Source organism: Acomys russatus, chromosome 2 (genome assembly GCF_903995435.1).
Source record: "Acomys russatus chromosome 2, mAcoRus1.1, whole genome shotgun sequence".
NCBI lineage: Eukaryota > Metazoa > Chordata > Mammalia > Rodentia > Muridae > Acomys > Acomys russatus.
In genome coordinates, this window is record NC_067138.1 from 77,439,209 (window position 1) to 77,457,215 (window position 18,007).

Consider the following 18,007-nt stretch of genomic DNA (forward strand, 5'->3'; position numbering starts at 1 on the left):
ACAAGAAGGGAGATTATATGAAACAAAACAAACAAGCAAGCAAACAAACAAACAAAAAAAAAAAACCAGGGAGACCATTTCACAGTCTGCAACAAGTTTCTTCAGGGCTGTTGTAAGCAGAACAAGCAGAAACACCATAGAGAAGAGATAGCGCTTATGTGGCCCGCAGGGGCCATCATCACTAGCCATCCATGAGGAGCTGTCAATCTCTCCCAAAGAAGAAGCACCAGGAACACATCTGGACTGTTGACACATCTGTGGTTAAACTGATTTAACTTCAGCACTCATCACAGCATTGAGAATGCCTACGGCACGGAACCTTGAGGTCTCTCAGTAAGAAAAGCCGAGAATAACACAGAATGTGAGGCCCTGTTAGGTTATTTGGGATGGGGGTGTCCAGCACATGGGGAGTACCTGTAAGTGGGAATGATTCCACAGCTGGATTACCACTACAAATCTCACCTGATACAGACAAAGAAAGAATACGGCAAGGGAATAGACAAGGCAGTCTATCCCAGACAAAGCCAGGGAGCTGCTTCTTTCTTTGATTTTCATGGTGACCTTGATCTTGTCTGTGCCCAGACAAGACTGTGAAGAGGTCTGTAACCTCATCACAATTACAGAGTGACCTTGTCTAATGTTGGTGCTCAGCACAGTTGTTTATCTGGAAAGAAAATACCACAGGCCAAGTGGGAATGCACACTGGGTCCTAAAACACAGAGGCCTCAGGACCAGTGAGAGGCACTTCCTAGGCATCAGGGGTGCCTGTCTTCTTTCTCAGACCCACATAAGAAAGCTGGCATGCCCTTCTTGACTCAGAATGTCCAATAATAAATTTGCCATCTACCCTTGAACCTTTATCTTCTCCAGTATTTCCTATGGAGATAGAACCACTGTTTACATGTGGACACACAGACAATATCTAGACAACATCCTGTTTTCCTCCCTCCCTTCTTTCCCACATCTAACCTAATAGTAAATCCTGTTGGTATTGCTTGGAGATTAAACTCAACCTATAGAAGTATTGATGTCCCCACTGGATCTGACTATCTACCCCAATATTCAAGGAAATGATGAAGAAATAAGAAAGTGGAAGAGATGGGAAAAGGAAGCAAGTGCCTCATCTCTGATCCCTTCTTTGCAAGTGTTCTGGATGAGATTAGCATCTTAGCGGAGCAAGATCCTGGCTGTCAAGCCACAAGAGGTATGTTTTTGAAAGTTTTTGGAATCTAGAACTGAAATATGGATTTGGGGTTATAATATTTGTTACTTTTTCATCACTGTGACCACACTTTCCGGCAAAAACAATTTAAAAGAGGAATAGTTTATGTATCAAGACCCATGGTTATAAAGGAGTTTCTGCCATCATGGTGAGGCATGCATGGCAGTTAGCGCTGCTCCATTTGTGCCTACAAGGGCATAATGGCTGTTCACATTATGGCAGATGAGGAAACAGAGTGGCTAGAAACAGGGATCAGACTATAACTTTCAGAGGTCTTCTATTAGTGACCTACTTCTGCCAGCCAACCCCTACTTTAAAGGCTTGAAAGTATTCAAAGTACTGTAATCAAATGGGAGAATATGAAAGAGCTAAAGATGTGAACCTATTTGGGACAACTCAGATTCAAACTATCCCAGAGATCTGGGTGAGCAAGTGTGAACCAGAATAAAGGAGAAAACGTCCCACTTTCCAGTCCACCAAAGCCTAGCATGTGACTTGGCCATCCTCTTGGTTGGCAGATGATAGATGCAGGTGAAACCCAAGAAGCTAGAATCACTAACACAGTATGAAAACCAGGAGTAGTAGCTTAGTAGTGAAAGCCACACCAAATGAACGGAAGGATTTTTATGAGTCTCTACAGGCTAGATATGTTCAATCTGGAGTCTTCAAATCCACAAAATACGTGTGTAAATGGTTTGGGGGTTTTTGTTGTTGTTGTTGTTTTGTTTTGTTTTAACAGACAAAAGCATGTTTAATAACTGATCCACGTGAGGCCACAATCAGGCCACTATATACAGACATGAGGGAAGCTTCATTTCTTGGTGTCTTCCACATTGGGGAGGGTGTTGATGACCTCCTCCTTTGTGGCCTGGAGACGCTCTTCCTAGTGTTTGTGTGCTTCCTGGATCTTAGACCTGCGACCTTCTGCCTGGTCAGCCAGGAGCTTCTTGCAGGCCTTGTCTGTCTTCAGCTTCTGGGTATGAACCATGAGAATCCACTTGTTTTGTTTTTTTTTTGTTTGTTTTGTTTTTTGTTTTGTTTTTTTTTTTTTTTTTTTTTTTTAACACATTCCCTTTGACCTTCAGGTACAGGCTGTGATATATATGGTGGTCATTCTTCTTAGAATGTCAGTATCTCCTCAGGAGGGGCACAGGATCCTCATCCTTCGCATCCAGGTCACCTTCTTGGGCATGCGGGCATTGGCAGTACCCTTCAGCTTCCCTATGCCCTTATGCCTACCCTTCCTTTGAGACAAGGTGTTTTTCTGGCATTGAGCAGAGGAATGGACAGTCACAGGCTTTTGGTTGATCAGTCCATCTTTTATCAGCTTCCTGATTTGCTGATGAGAGTTGTCATTGGCAATTTCACTGGTTTCATGTGGGGTCCAACTAGCCCTTTTCTTTTCCACAGTGGAGGACATAGAAGCAAGCCTCTTCTGTAGCCTGAGTCATGGCTGCAGGTGCAACAACAAAAGGAAAGAGCTCCATACAAAAATGTTGGCATGATCTGTTGAGAGTCAAATGTAAATAAAAGTCTTAAAAATTTGTATTTCACAATATTCACGTCCAGGTAATTAGTAGGGTCATATTTCTGTGTTTCTTAAACTTTGTGGGGTAAGAGATTAGAGGTTAGTTTTCTGGTGGTTTATTCCCAGTTGATCATGGAAAATTGTATGGACAAATAGATGTATATGATGAAAGTTGGTTTGTGCCACCTGCTACTAAATACGCACTTTCAACTACACCAGAAACAGTCTGTACAGCTATGGTGGTTTGAATAAGAATGGCCACCATAGACTCACATATTTGAATACTTAGTCACAAGGGAATTGGACTTTTGAAGGGAATAAGATGTATGGCCTTGTTGGAGTAAGTGTTTCACTGAGAGCGGCTTTGAGGCTTCAAAAGCCACACCTACTGTTTGGCTGTGAATCTCAACATCTGCTGCTGGGTGGAGGCTCTCAAAGGACAGCTATGCTAGGCTCCCACTTACAAGCACAGCAGAGTATTGTTAATAGTGGCAGGGGGTGGCTCTCAGGTTGGCCCAGGCATTGCTTGGGTATTCACTCAATCTTTGCTCTAATTTAGTCTCTGGCCATGTTGTAGGCAGGGCAATCTCACGGGCAAACAGTTGTCAAAGCTTGGAAATCCTTGTGGAAAGGGGGGTGGGGATAGAGGGACCCAGATGGGACAAGAGTTCCACAAGAGGACCAGCAGAATCAACTAACCTGGGCCCAGGGGGGCATACTGAGACTGAAGCACCAACCAAGGACCATGCATGGACTCGATTAGGCCCCCTACATATATGTAGTCAATGAACAGCTTAGTCTTTATGTGGTTACCCTAGTACTGAACACAGGAGCTGTTTCTGACATGGACTCTTTTGCCTGCTTTTTAACCACTCCCTCTGACAAGGTTGCCTTGCCTTGCCTAGCCTCAGTGGAAGAGAATTCACTCAGTCCTGAGATGACTTGGTGTGCTGGGCTGGGTTGGTGGTGGTAAGACTCCCATTTTCTGAAGCATAGGGGGAAGAAGGAGGGTGGTACCGAAAGGAGGGAGGACACACACACACACACACACACACACATACACACACACACACACACACACATACACCTTCTTCCTGAAGATCAAAACGGAGCTCTCAACTATGTCTCCACCACTATGTCTCTCATGCCTTCCACCATGCTTCGAGCCACAAAGATAATGGACTAAATTTCTGAAGCTTCAAGCAAACCTCTAGTTGAAGGCTTTCTCTTAAAAGAGTTATTGTGGTCATTGGGTCTCTTCACAGAAATAAGACAGTAACTAAGACAACAGTTCAGCAAGGTTCATACTCTAATCACAGCTTTCTATTTTAATGAATTTGCATATCTTCACAAGTATGTACACATATGTGCAAATATTGTTCATATGTATATACATATGTGAGTGCAGGTACAGATACCTATATGTTTGTTTGTGCACATGTTGGAGGGTACATGTAAATAAGGAAGTGCATGTATGTATGTATGTATGTACATGTGGGGACAAATGTACAGAGGAACACATTTATATGTATGTGTCTGTTTGTGTGCATGCATTTGTGTGCGTATCTATGGAAAGGTTAACACTGAGTGCCTTCCTCAATCACTCTCCATCTTTTTATGAGAAATGGAGCTTGCTGATTCAGACAGAGTGGCTGACAGGAAAACCCCAAATATTTGCTTGTCTCTTCCTCTTCGGTGTTAGGATTAGAAATGTGCTCCACCATGCCAAGCTTGTATATGAGTGCTAGGGATCAAACTCTGGTCCTCATGCTGTGCCAGCAAAACTTTTAACAACTGAAATATCACCCCAACCTTTATTAAAGGGCTTAAACAGCAATATAATCCTATTTCCGGAACTCTTTTCTCTCCTCCAAAGAGGTAGAGCCAGTGAGAGGGTTATGGCAGGGAAGAAGATTTCTCCTTAATAATCCATGAACAATATTTTGTCTAACCCTCTCCTTGATTTCCCATGATCAAAATAATCATTTAATGGTTTCCTAGACTCATCTCTTCCCTCAAGTATTCAGAATTTTGTTTATAGAAAGTTAAATTCTCAGTTCAATATAGAAGAAGATAGACTTATTCCTTGACCAGGTCAATAAGAACATGATAGTGATGTTGAATTTGCTTCCCAAGATAAGTAGGTATATTAGCTACTACCACAAATAAACACACAAAGACTATCTTAGAGCAATACACATTGATTTTTCTTATAGTTCTGAAGGTCTGAAGTCCAGAAAATGAGTCTCATAGGGCTAAGTAAAGGCTAGGCTCCTTTGGAGGATCTGTCCTTGCCTCATGCAAGCTTCTAGAAGTCACCATCTTCCTTGACTGCCATTGATATCATTCCATATTCTCCTTCCTGTATGGTATCACTCCCTCCAGGCTCTGACATTCTTGCTTTTCTCCTTTTTATCTCCCCTTTTAAGGCCAGGAGATAACATCCCCCACTCAAATCCTTAACACAATCACATGCTGAAAGTTCCTTTCTTCTGTTAAGTCAAATTCCTGGGTCCCTGGGATTATGCAACAGACATCTTTGGTTTGGCCATTATTCAGCCTACAGTCCAATTTCTTTAGATTTATCTAAAGCCCACAGGGTATCTGATGCCATGAAGATAGAAGTGGATGTAGCACTTCATAGGCTTGTGCTTACATTACAGCTCAGACTTTCCTGTTATGTGTATAAATGTATATCAAAAGGGCCAAGCACTCAGTAGGTGCTTAACAACTATTACGTTTCCTTTCTGGATTTGATACTGGACCTTTCTTATACACCTGTAGAATTAATTATCTGTTGTATCGGATCTTCATTATCATTGCTCATGTCACTGATTTGGCACTGTTCTTCAATCTCCATGAAACTACTTCCTGTCACAGTCCACTTGATGTCCCTAGTAGCAGAGCACTCGTACAGCCTTGTGTGAGCAAGCAAAGATGGAGCAGCACACGAAGGAAGGACAGACACACCAGTCCCCTCACCCAGTCTTGCCTCCTCCCCAGCAGCTTTGAGGCCAGATAGGAAAGGCCTTTAGAGAAATATGGGAATTGTCATTAGAGCCTTTCTATCTTGATAGTTGTCCTGCCAGAGCCATGTGCTATTTATTATTATAATATGTAAGCTGGAGAGTATATATAACCATGAAAATCATTCTTTAACCAAAATTGCTACTGCATTTGCATCAGTTTTAATACTATGCTCTATTTATACTTTTTCTATTGGTGGTCTCATAGAAAATTATAAATGTTGGTTGTCACTTTAGGAGTAGCCAGCTCATCCTCAGGAAAAGTCAATGCAGAGGCTAGGTCAGTTAGTTGTGTGCTTGTCTTATAAGCATAAAGTCCTAAATTAAATCCTCAGAAACTACATGGAAAGCCAGGTTTGGTGGCATACCCTGTAATCCCCAGTCTAGGGAGAGGAAAACAGAGACAGACAAATCCATGAGGCTTATCAGCCAGTCAGTACTGCATAATCAATGAGTCCAAAGCCAATACAACAACCTGTCTGAACAATCAAGGCAGACAGCACCTGAAGAATTAGGTTGTCCTCTGCCCGCCACCACACACTCACATGCATTCATGCATGCCCAAATGCATGCACGTGTATGCACAAAAAGCCAAGACATAATTATTCTGCCTCTACTTGCACATGTTAGGCACAGTGTACTCACTATCCTTTCTGCAAATCTTTCTTTGAGGCCTTGAGAGTAATAAATAATCAAGTTCCTTTTACTTCCTATTTTGAATCAATGATGAAAGAAGTGACTGTGTCATTGGAGGTAAATAAACGTATGGACTTCAGATAAGGGATTACAAAAGAAACTCAACATAAAATGAGACAGCCTACAGGCCAGCTGATCATGAGGACAGCCTAGGGTCAGCTGAGGGTGGGCCTCCCATCCAGTCATTGGTGGCTATTTCATCTACCATGTGGTTCCAGAAGAAACAAGAGAATGCTATGCTGGCTGCTGGTGAACAGGGTATGTGGCTTCCATGCTACTTCACTCACAGCATTCCTATCATGACATCCACTGGCTAAACCACTGCACTTAGAGCCATCCATACCAGCAACAACTTAGCACTGAATGGAAGCTTCCTGTAGATCAATAGTTCTCAGCCTCTGGGTTGCAACCCCTTTGCAGGTCAAGTAATTCTTTCACAGGGGTAGCATGTCAGTTATCCTACACATCAGATATTCAATTTATAGTTCATAACAACATTGTGGTTATGAAGTAGCAATAAAAATACTTTTCTGGGGGACTGGGGAGTTGGCTCAGAGGTTAAGAGCACTGGCTGTTCTTTAAAAGGTCCTGAGTTCAATTCCCGGCAACCACATGGTGGCTCACAACCATCTATAATGAGATCTGGTGCCTTCTTCTGGAGTGCATGCACACATACAGGCAAAATATTGTATACACAATAAATAAATCTTTAAAAACAAAACAAACAAACAAAATACTTTTCTGGTTGGGGGGCAGTCACCAAAACATGAAAAATTGTATTAAAGGGTCACAGCATTAGGAAGTGCCACTTCTGTAGGCACCAACAATTTCATGTATCCTCTGTGATTGTCCCACAGCTTGTCTTTAGCCACAGTTTGCTTCCAGGCTCATTTGCATGCCTTTCTAGTCTACTGTCTTGAGATTGTCTGGCAATAAGCCAAAGAAAACAATCTTCTCTCTGTGTCCTACAACCTAGCAAGCCATGGTTCTAACCATCCCTGCTGCGCAGCCTCACAGATCTAGCCAAAGCTTCTGTACACGATACGAAACACTGAACTTTGAAAAGCCTCCTTGGGGAGCGGATCATCCAGAAAATTGTCTCCAAAATACTTCCCAGAGAAATGGGGATGACCCCCGCCCCGAGTTTTATAAAGTTATAATTGACAAGTGAATATATACTATTTCGTAGATAGTTAAGGTATCCACTGTCATGGTATGTGCAGGCACTGAAATGATTACTACAATCTCATAACACATCCATCACCAACCATAGTTTTCTTTGTGCAGGTGTTAGTGTCATGAGAACATTTAAGGTCTATTCTTGTAACAATTTTCAAGTGTACAATACAGTATTAGGTATAATCAACAGTGGCCAGGCTGTGAAAAAGGTATCCAGAAGTTATTTCTTCTGTCTGAGTGAAACATTGCACCTTTTCTACCCACTTCTCTCCATTTCTCCCCCTCCCCCAACCTCTCCCAGGCAGCTCCAACTCTCGCCTTTGCTTTTAGAAATTTGATATTTTTTTCAGAGTTCCCATGTGAGGAAGGTCACGCAGTATTTGTTGTTCTGTTTCTGGCTTATTTCATACAGCATACTGCTTCTCAGGTTCACCTATGTTGTTACAAATAACACTCTCTCTTTATTAAAAAGGCCAAATAATAACCCATTGTGTGTATATGTGTATATATTTTCTTGATCTGTTCATCCATCACTGGTAAACTCTTAGGTTGGTTCCATAACTTGGCTAGGAGTAGGAATTTGAACTAATTCTGAAAAGTATCTACAACATGGATAGGCAGTCTATCATGCTACATTAAATTGCATAACAGGCCACCTCCAGACTCAGAATCATAAAACAATAAGCATCTATGCTTTGGTTCATGAATCTGAATCCTGATTGGGCATCTCTCTTTACCAGGGCTGACATTTCCACTTATCTGGGCATTGGCTGGGAGTCATGTGGTCTAGAAGGGCCCTGGCAGGGAAGACTGTGGTATCTCAGCCACACCAGCATGCTTCCAGTCCTGTGGCAGCCCCATCTGGGAAGGGCCTCCGGGAAATCAAAGAATCAGAAAAGTGGGAAAGCTACATTATACACTATTTTACCAAGACTCTGAATATGTCACATTTGTCAATGTCCTTCTAGTCACTGGAGGTCAAGTGACTGGAACCAGATTCAGAGGTCAATTTTAACAGTACAGAGTATGAGGAAAGGAAAAGGAAAAAAAGAAAAAGAAAAAAGAGCAATGAGGGCAGAGGAAGAAGGTACCCTTTCTGTCTAATATAGACCAAATTACAAGAGTTGTCACTTCCTGAACATCTACCATTTCCCTAGAAGGATATCATGGGCCATTATTTCATTTCAGATGCACATGAGGAAGGTAGATGTTCCCATTTTGCTGGCAAGAAATCAAAACTCAGACAAAACAAATCACAAACATAAATAACAAAAGAGGAAAGGTGTGAATCCTTGCCTGTCAGAGACAAAACTTTTATGTTCTTTAAGCAGCAGAGTCCCACTAATGTTAATGCAAATTAGGAATCAATGAGGTGAATAAACTTTGGAGTCTTATGATCCAGATGGAAAACCTGCTTATGTGCTCACTCTGTGTCAGGTCCAACCATCTTTCCATCGAGACTCACTATATCTCAGTGCTTGCTTTTCCAACCAACTCAAAGCCTCTCCCTGTACATGTTCTCTTTAACTTAGGCATCTCTATTTGAGCTTAATTGGGTTTGTACTGAGTTCATGAGTTACTGTAAATGTAATGGCTCTAAAAAGAAAATGGAGATCTTTCCCACCAGGTGTTTATCTCTTTCTCAAGTCATCCTCATTGCACTTTCAGATTCATTTCCAAGTTCCATCTGGTTAATGGGTCCAGGTGAGATTGAGCAAAGCACTGTGCTTCCTCTCCATAGTGTCTCCACTTCAGCCCCACCCCCAGGATATCCAGATGTTCCATACTCTCCTAGCAAGATAATAAGAAGGAAATGAAACACTTTAGAAGCCAGACATAGCCCCAAATGAGCCAAGTACAGCCATCCCATATGGTCTACACAATTTCACAAAGATAAGGAAGAATGTGGCATTTCTTAAGTACCTACTGTGTGTCAAGCCCTAAGCTTTCACTCTTAGTCCACGAATTCATAGTGTAAAAGATCAAAGGGCTTCTGAGGGTTAGCTTTAACTGCCAACTTGCTACAATCTAGAAGTGATAGGAAATAAAGTCTCAATGAGGGACTGCCTTCATTGTATTGCTTTGTGGCATGTCTGTAGGAGACTGTCTTAAATTATTGATGTCAAAGGCTCATACCACTATGGGATATGACATTCCCTAGGCAGTGGGTCCTGAACTTTAGGAGTGGAGAACTTGATCTGAGCACAAGTGAGCATTCACACATTCATTTCTCTTTGTACTTGACTGTGGGATGTCATGTGATCAGGTATGTCAAGTTTCTACCACTATGACTATGCTACAGCAGTGGACTATATTCTGGAATTGTGAAATAAAATAGGCCCTTTCTCCCCTAAATTGTTCATTATCAGGACATTTTATTAACAACAACAGAAATGACATTAGAAGGGGATTGTTCATACTCAGGTTACTTGCTAAGAGCATTTGTGAGCCTCAGTGTTTCCATCTGAAGCTGGGGATAAGTAGAACTCATTTCCAAGGCCACTGTAAAGGTCAAATGAAGGAACATTTGTAAAGCACCTAGCATAGTTCCTGGATCCTGACAGGACTCAATAAGCATTTGTCACTATGGCTACAATTATTATTTTTAATATCCTCATGACAGTTCTGTGACATAGGCATTTGCCTCATTGAAAGATAAGAAAATGAATTTGCAGAAGTAAAGCAATTTGCTCTAGATCAACCAACTAGAAAAATAGTAAGTAACAAAAGGATTACCATTTCTATGATAGAGATGAGAGGAAGAACACCAGGAGAGGGGAGCTGGCTGAGGGATGGCAGATTTGAGCCAAGTACAAGAATATGCAAGAAAATGCCATAACGAATGCCATTGTTTTGAGTGACAACTAACAAATTTTATTATTATTAATTATTATTATTATTATTGAAACACAACTATAAACACATTCCCCTACCAGCAAAGTTCTTATTCTATCCTACATACTTCACACCCTTCCTCTTTGTAGAATAGGATGGCATAAAAGACCCAACCTTATCTGGGTTTGTTTGTGGCAAGGCCTCCCTATGTAGCCCAGGCTGGACAGAAACTCTAAATCTTTCCATCTCTGCCTTATAAGTAGATGGGATTATAGGCAAGCCCTACCCTCCATTTAGCCTAAGTACAGTTTTCTATAGAACAAACCCAATCCTCTCTAAGGCAAAGTCAAATGAAAGCTCCCAGGAAGTGGCCTCTAGAAGGCTTAGATGGCCATGGTCTTTGCTCTCTGTTCCCAGTTAGGACACCCAGGGCCAAGTTCTAGGACATGAAGTTCCAGCTTTTCAGAATAAGCTTAAATGAGAGGGACAGACTACTCCCTGGTTCTGCCAGGGATCAGAGGAGGCTTACCAGGTGAGGGACCTCCTGAGAGGGTTCTACAGGATCTCACAGCTTCACAGAGGGGTGCAGAAAGGAAAAAAGAACTCCATAGCATACTCAAAGGACCAAAAATCCCTGCAGGCTTATCCTTGGATGGATAAGGGAACTATTTGGTGCAGAGGATAATATGATTAGTGAGAACAGAGGGTGTAATGCTTGAGCATCACAAAAAGGTATTTAGGTATCCTTATGCACACAGCAGGGAGCCTCTCGGGCTTCTAAGAAGATAGGTAACATCCGCATCAGGCTGGGATTTAGCAGGTTTAGATCAAGGAGACTGAGTTGAGGAGGAGACTTAACATGAAGGAGCTTCTGACAGGGCAGGACTCACACATGTGGTCCTACTTAACTCTTCCAATGAGTCTGCAAACTCACACCCTGAGGGCTAAATGCTGCTTGTTCTCTGGTTTTGTAAATAGCAATTTCAAAAAATACAGTCATGTATTACATAACTATGTTCTGGTCAATAGCACCACATTTGTGACAGTGGTGCCGCCAGTGGTGCTGCCTAATGGTGTCACAGCATTCTTAGTTTGTATCAATAACTCTGGGTAGTGTTTACATGACAAAGATCATACTAAACATATTCTCAGATCTTATCCTTGTCATTAAGTGCAACAGGACTGCATAGCTTGTTGGCCGTCATCCTCTTATTTATGTGCCTGTCCTCACTCTGATGCTGCTAAGAAAAAAAAAAAAAAAAAAAGAATGTTCCCATTTTACACAAGAAAAGAAAGGGACCTCACCCAAAGCCTCAGGCAGAGAGACACAGAGAAGTGAGCAAGAGACCCATGAAAAATCCTAAAAATGAAGCCAGGAAGGCAGTCTCAGAATGTCTCACCCCAAATCTTTTACAGTATCCACACTGGTATCCCTCTGTGTTCTCCCACCCAGACCACTGCTGCAGCCAGTGAAGGGCCCGGCGCCACACTGCCAGCCAAAGCCCTTGCTCTGGCCCCCCAAACCAGCATCAAATGACTAATTTAAAACCTAATGCCTCCACCGTGTCCACCCGGCTGCCCCTTCTTCGGCTTATCGCATCCTATTCAAATCCAAAATAAATTATTTCAGCTCTGGAGCTCTTTGGATAAAAAAAAAATGAAATTAAAAAATAAAAAGGCAAAAGAAAATGCTTTGAAGGGACAATTTGCCTCCCTCTCTCCCCACAGTTCCAGGCTTTTTCCCCCCTAAGTATTCACTGATAACCTCCAGAGGAGGATGAGTCTGGGAGGCCACAAGGACAGAGACATACTAGCTTCAGACCCCAGACTGCTCTCACAGGCAATGGGACAGGGCAAAAAGATGCAGAAGGCTCTCTCTCTCTCTCTCTCTCTCTCTCTCTCTCTCTCTCTCTCTCTCTCTCTCTCTCTCTCTCTCTCTCTCTCTCTCTTTCTCTTTCTCCCCCCATGCATGCCAGTGTGTGTGTGTGCCTGTGTGTGTGTGCCTGTGTGCCTGTGTGTGTGTGTGTGTGTGTGTGTGTGTAATGGAGGAGGTGCATATAAGTATACCAGTACATAAATCAATGTGCATAGTCAGGGCAGAGAACAACCTTGGCTATTGTCACTCAGGCACCTTCTATCTAGTTTTCCAAAATGAGAGTCCTGTGTAGCAGTTTGGCTAAGATGACTGATCAGCCAGACCAAGGGATCTGCCAGTCTCTCCATTCCCACTACTGGAATTACAATAATTCATAGCTATACCTGGCTTTTCAATTTGGGTTCTGGGAATCAAACTCAGGCCCCTCTGCCAATATGATCAGCACTACACCAATTGAGATATTTCCCAGTCCTGTTTCTCTAGGTAAGAGCCTCATGTCTTTAGGGAATAGAATGCTAGCAAGAATAATGGTGACTATTCTTTAAGTCTCTACTAGCCACCTGCTGTATACATGACAGGCACTAAGATGAGCATGTAATGTAATAAATAGAGAAATGCTGTGGCCTGCCATCCTCACCAAACTGTAAAGTCTAGTTCTTTCTACTTAATCTTCATTAGAACCTCCCATTAATACACTGAGGCAGAGAAGACCCCATGTGAAGAAGAGCCTCACTCTAAACATAGTGAAGTGGCTTGCAGCGAAGAAGCATGGGTAGTTTAATCCCAGCACTTGGGAGGCAGAGGCGGGCAGATCACTGTGAGCATGAGGCCAGCCTGGTGTACAAAGAGTCCAGGGCAGCCAAGGCTACACAGGGAAACCCTGTTTTGAAAAACCAGAAGGAGGAGGAGGAGGAGGAGGAGGAGGAGGAGGAGGAGGAGGAGGAGGAGGAGGAGGAGAAGAAGAAGAAGAAGAAGAAGAAGAAGAAGAAGAAGAAGAAGAAGAAGAAGAAGAAGAAGAAGAAGAAGAATGGGTAGGTAGATAGCTTGCTAGTTCAACATTGCAAAGTCTTCTCAAAGCAGCATGCCTTCCAAGTGGCTAAAGCCTGTCCAGACTGACATGCTTTGCTGACCATACCACCTGGGGTTCGATCCTTTAATATTTGTTGTTTTTTCACTTTTCTAAATGTGACTTTTCTTGCCTCTAAAATGGGCAAAATGCTCTGTGTTATGGGATCACTGGGGAGGACATTAAAATGAATGAAAGAATTTAATGCAATATTTAAAATATAGTGAGTTCTCAATAAATGACATGTTGCAATTTATATCACTGTTGCTGTGAGAGGATAAAGACAGTAGCAATCAGAGGGGATGAAAATGAAAGGAAGAAGAAGAAGGACAACGGAGGGGAGAGAAACTGGAATGGTTACCTGGGTGTATCCTGTGTTAAGATTTGGCTTCAGTCTGCCTACCTGTGATATCACTGCTTACCTGCCACAGGGGTGTGGCCCTGCCTTGGGCCATATAAAAGACACCCTCCACTTGGTGCTCTCTCTCTACTTCTCTACCTCTTTACCTGTCCTCGCCCTCCTCTCTTTCTCTCTCTGGGGTACCCTCTTCTCCCCGTTCCTTCTCCCCCCATGCTCATCTAATAAACTGTATAACATAACACCTGCTGCCTGGGACCTTGTATTTTATCATCTGTCTTTAATTTTTATATATAAAATCCTGACTTCAAATAACCTCTCCAGCACCTTTGGTTTCTCTTAGTGAAATTAAGAGATCCAGCTTGTGGTCTTAGCTATTCCACAGACAGGTGCCAAAGACTTGGACAGACCTTCCCACATATCCAGTTTCTACTTTCTTATTACAAGTGAAGGAGAAATGCGAGAGATATGTTTCCTCTTGTGTAATGGCCTGGGATTTGTAATTACAATAAGAGAATGGGGATGGGGGTGCACCCTTTAACTAGGTGGAAGAAAACTAGCAAGGGCCATGGGAAAGCCTGATGCTTTGGAAACTGAATATATCAAGTGCTGGTAGAGGTAAACCTGTCCTGAGCCTTGCAGCTTAGGGGCTACTCTTCGTCTTTCTTGACTCAAGAGAGATCAGTGTCAATAAGAGAACAGTGGAGAGAAGGATCAGAGTGAATGCCGGGCTTCCGGAGAACTTTACAATGACAGCAGATACTTGATAGGCACTGAGTACCCTTGGAGATGATTCCTGAGCTTGCCAGGAAATCTTTCCAGGAGCATTGGTGACGACAACTAGTATAATGTCTGCCTCCTAGAGCAAATGATATCTTCTCTGCCTTGAATCTTGCTTTGAGCTACTGCTGTTCCTCCTCCCCATTGGATGGGCCACATTCAAGGGCCTATAGAACAACCAAAGTGAAGAGGGTACCCACGTCACACCAAGAACTTAAGCTGTTACATCCTGTCTGGAGAGATGTACAGATGGGAGGTAAGGCTGCGCACAAGTACAGTTTGATGTCTATCAGCTGCATACTGAAGAAAAGAGAGCAAGTGTATTGGTGTCCCCAGCCTCACTTGCCCACGACTGGGACTTTCAGCATGTGGGATATGTATGTCAGTGATCTGAGCAGTAGCTTTTGTGATGGCCCACTTTCCGGACTCCCTTAGGAGGTTTCTAAGTGCCGCGGAAGGAATCCTTTTGAGGATGAGCCCTCCACTTACTCCTTCATGGAGTCTGGGTACTCACTGCAACCAAAGTCCAGTATCCTGCAGAAAGCCAGGTTCTCTTTACCTTAAGGACAATTTCATCTTCTGGACATAGCTCTCCCAGCCAGGTAGCTCCCAGGTGCCATGGCTCCATCTCTGCCGCCTAGTACAAAGAAAACAGGTAGGCTCCCTGGAGCCTGACCACCAGAGTGGGATCTTGTACTTTAGATTCAGGGCTGTTTTACAGGAACTGGTGGATTAATTCTTGGGAGTTAAAACCTCATCTCCAGACAAGCAGCATGCAGCAAGGACTTGCTGTAAGAACAGAAACCACCAACTGGCTGGTGTCTTTGTCTTTCTTCGTCCGTCTTGTTTACCACGTTCCAGGAAGGATTCTAAAGGCTCTGATGTAATTTAATCATTGCTTTTGGCTCATGGACATCACCTAGCCACTGTTTTACCTAGGACTGAGGCCACTGCAGTAAGTACCAGTGACTTGGTATTGTCACCTGGCTCATAATGAGCTTCAGAAGAACACATCAGTTTTCATACACTAAAGCTATATTCTGTTTTTCCACAGCAATGTGTTTTCTTAACTATAAGTCTGGGATGACAGGAACTTTAGCCTTGCCTTAACTTTCACCACTATAGAGTCAGGGTGGTGGATGGTAAGCCCTTGACCACAAAGCTTCATTTCTGTGTAGCCAGCGGGAGGCAAAGGCAGTTCTGCCGACCCCAGTACCTGGGATTTGACCTCCAGCTGCCTCTTTTGGTAAAGTCTCGGTTATTTTAAAATAAAGTAAGGGGAGAAAGTTTCATAAAACGTGCAGGAGCAATGAAACTGATCGAAGACATCACATTGGTATTAAATTATGGATTGAGCCAAGCCTACAGTTGGCTCCTTTCCCATTCCTGCCTCCTTGCCCACCTCTAGGCCAGCCTCTGACAACCTGTCAGGAAAGGTGATTCTGCACCTTGGGTGACTTGCTAATGTGCTGATTATGCTGCTGGGGGCCAGCAGGCAGTGAGGGGGCACCTTGCTTCAACCTGCAAACCTCATCATGGATTATCTGCCTTAGGCCATGGGTAGCTGGGCTTTCCAGCACTGACTGGATAGGGTTCCTGGTCCCCTCACCTACGCCTTGTCACTGCTGGTAGTGTGACATGAGGTCTATATAGAGGTTCTGAGAGACCAGACCCTCACATTTAGCTCTTACAATTCAGTAGCCAATGACTGAGACACTTCATCGCTCTGAGTCTCAGACTCCGCTTCTTACACTACAGACTCACACTCCTGGCCTCCTCAGATGGAATGGTCTGGTCCAGGGTGTTGTGCAGAGAGCAGCCTGGTACATGGAAGGCACTCCTGGAATGTCAGCTGTGTACACCCTTACAGCCCAGTACAGGTGTGTGTGAAGGTAAGCACCTTGTATGCACGTGGGGATATTGCTAGTAGATATTGAGGATGCCACAGGAAAGGAAAAAAGTAGATCAGAAAGAGGAAGAAGACCTGCATGAGTGACAGAAAAGAAATTACCTCCTTTGACTTATATGTAATATTTGTCTGTGTCTGTTAATATATCTCTTTGGATCTAGCTCTGTTTCCTCTTTCTTTCTATCTTCTTGTCGATCTCTTGAACAATCTCCTTCCCTATGTATATTTCTCAGTCTCGCAAACTAATCACACACACACACACACACACACACACACACACACACACACACACACACACACACACACTTACCTTTGGCCAGCACATACTCTCTGTCTGTGCCCATTTCTAAGCCTTATTCACGTAGGCAAAACCTCTTAGATATCCCTTGAACTTTCCAAATATTTACACTTGAGGAGGTTTGATCACACATCCGTGACCCAGACACCATATTTCATGTCACTTGATTACCTGTCTATCTAATCTCTACATTCCTACAACAGGAGCAACAATCCACTCTTTTCTACCATCCACAGTGATAGAACCCTGCAAGAGCTCAGGTACTGAGCTGATCCTGGGCTAGCAATAGGAAGTTTACACTGACACAATACAGGGCCTGCACGTGTTATGATATATAATGATGCAATGTAGGTGTATCATGGTGGTGATCTCCTGACAAGGTATACCCCTGAAGAATTATTCCATGCAACAGATCTAGTTTCAGGAGATTTATTGGGGAAGAGAGAGAAGGTAGAGGCAGCAAACCAGCCATGAGGGCAAAGAGAGGTGGGGGACAAAGAGAAGACAGAAAGAAGAGAGAGAGAGAGACAGAGACAGAGACAGAGATACAGAGAGAGAGAGACAGAGAAAGACAGAGAGACAGAGACAGAGACAGACAGACAGAAAAAGAAACCATAGGAAAAGAGAGAACAGATGAAACCTGGAATAGAGTGAACAGAGAGACAGAGAAAGACAGAGACAGAAACAGGGACAGACAGACAGACAGAAAGAGAAACCATAGGAACAGAGAGAACAGATGAAACCTAGAACAGAGAAAGCAGAGAGAACTGAGGGTGGTGGATTATCCTTTCATGGACTGCATACATCTGTCACACCTAGTGGTGGTGCCTGGTGATGATGTAAGCAATTGCTAGGTCCCTATAGGCAAACCAACTCATTTGCCTGTATGCTAATAGCACATGCCAATAGAAAATATACCTTCCTGGCCCTGATCTTTCCTCCCAGTGAAGTGAATGCAATTAGTGTAAGTCCTGGCCACACTGCTCCTTTATCTATTCCTGTCTATTGAATGTGCAAAGACTAGATCTGACTTGTGAAGTAGGAAAAAGAAACATCATGCCCAGATGAAATCGTATCAATTCTGTTCTCGTCTGCCTCAAATCCCTCATTGTTTGCTTTCTATGTTAGGAAGCAAGCCCCAGCCTCATGGCCCCACAGCTGGATAAGTGTGATTTCCTGAACCTAAGTGCTGGAGAACAGACTGAATATGAAGAATTCTTCACAGGGTCATGGA

General features: G+C 43.2%; 1 pseudogene; it reads right to left on the reverse strand.

Annotated features, from left to right (window-relative positions):
- Window positions 1–2,033: 2,033 nt before the first annotated feature.
- LOC127198545 (60S ribosomal protein L19-like) lies at window positions 2,034–2,642 on the reverse strand (annotated as a pseudogene).
- Window positions 2,643–18,007: the final 15,365 nt, after the last annotated feature.